This window comes from Eurypyga helias, unplaced genomic scaffold, assembly GCF_000690775.1.
Source record: "Eurypyga helias isolate BGI_N326 unplaced genomic scaffold, ASM69077v1 scaffold17929, whole genome shotgun sequence".
Taxonomy (NCBI): Eukaryota; Metazoa; Chordata; class Aves; order Eurypygiformes; family Eurypygidae; genus Eurypyga; species Eurypyga helias.
Window position 1 is genome coordinate 28,271 of NW_010274135.1, and position 1,416 is coordinate 29,686.

Genomic DNA, 1,416 nt, shown 5'->3' on the forward strand with positions numbered 1-1,416 from the left:
ATATATTCATATATAAATAAACAGTCAAATATTCCCAATAGCTCATTAGTCACATTCTCATGACCCTAGACAAGAAAAACACACAAGATAGGTCTTAAAGACCCATGAAGGATATACCTTTCAAAAGACTGGCTTTGAGCCCTAGTTCTAGAGAGGGTTTCGTGTAATATAAATACTTGAATGTGTTTAAAACTATTGTCCTAGAACTAAAATTAAGAATATGCTGTTTTCTAGGCTGAAGACCATTTCCCTTATCCTTTTTAAATGCAGTTCTTCTGTTGTAACAGATCTAATCAAACATTTTGCTGATTATATGCTCCGAATAGTCTTTGAACACACTTTCCAATAGTCTTTAGAGCTATCTCAGGGACAAATTCAAGCCAGGAAGAATGTTACACAAACAAGACCTAAATAATTGCTAATCAGGCACAGAGCTGTATCTACTTATGACTCCTCAGTCTGTGCTTGTTAACCTTAATCCAGTGATAAGATGCTAGCAGACAGAGGGCTATTAATACCATGACTTCATTCCTCCCAGGTAAGATGTTTTTCTACTTAGGGATTTGCCCCTGATATTTTTTATCAAATAGTTTAAAAAGTTTTTTAGTTTCAGTAAAATAGCTTCATCTTATCTGATACACACAATGCTATTACTATGACTAAAAACCTCCATTTCCTCTTTGGCACTGAGCCCCTATTTACTGTTTTTTCTTATCTGTTAATACCAGGGAATGCAAGAGGTCTAATCATCAAGGCCATGAAATCCACACAATCCCATTAAACAGATGGATACTATTTTATAAAATACGTAGCACTGCAAATCACAGTCTCCTAATTAGAATACTCATGAATATGTATCTTGGGATGTTACTTATGAGAAAAGTGCTTCACAAGCTAACAGGCAAACTTTTTACTGTGGTAAATATGAACATGGTCACATTTTGCATGTATGGTTTTCTCTAGGACATCACTAATGAAGGTTTAAGGAGAAAGCATTGCTCTAGGTTCCCAGCCCTATGCATTAATCACCTACTTTTCTCTCCCACTTGAATTTACAGGCCTAGTTCAAATGAAGAAATAGAAACATATGTTTTCTGTATGGCACTGCCATCCTCCCCAGAGAATTGTTAACAGTGTTCAAAAGTGTTCCCGAAAACAGGCACAGAGTTTACAGTGAACCCAGAGTACAGCCTCATCGACAGCATATCTTCAGCGCAAATGACCTATCTCAAATGAGCATTAAAAACTAAAAGGAGTTTAGGAAGAGGTAAAGAAAGTAATTGGAAATATGGAAAGTCTTTACTATGAAAAGTCATTGACATCAGCTCTGTTTTCCTTAGGAAGAATAGTAAGGGATAGTCAAATACATTGACCATTGTAGCATGGAGGAATTGGTCTGGAAAGCAGTGCTTCCCT

At 36.2% G+C, this 1,416-nt stretch overlaps 1 protein-coding gene across 1 annotated transcript in view; it reads right to left on the minus strand.

Moving 5' to 3' along the window:
- Window positions 1–1,416, minus strand: part of CPE (carboxypeptidase E) — a 20,741-nt gene that overhangs the window by 18,835 nt on the left and 490 nt on the right. The window lies entirely within an intron of this gene.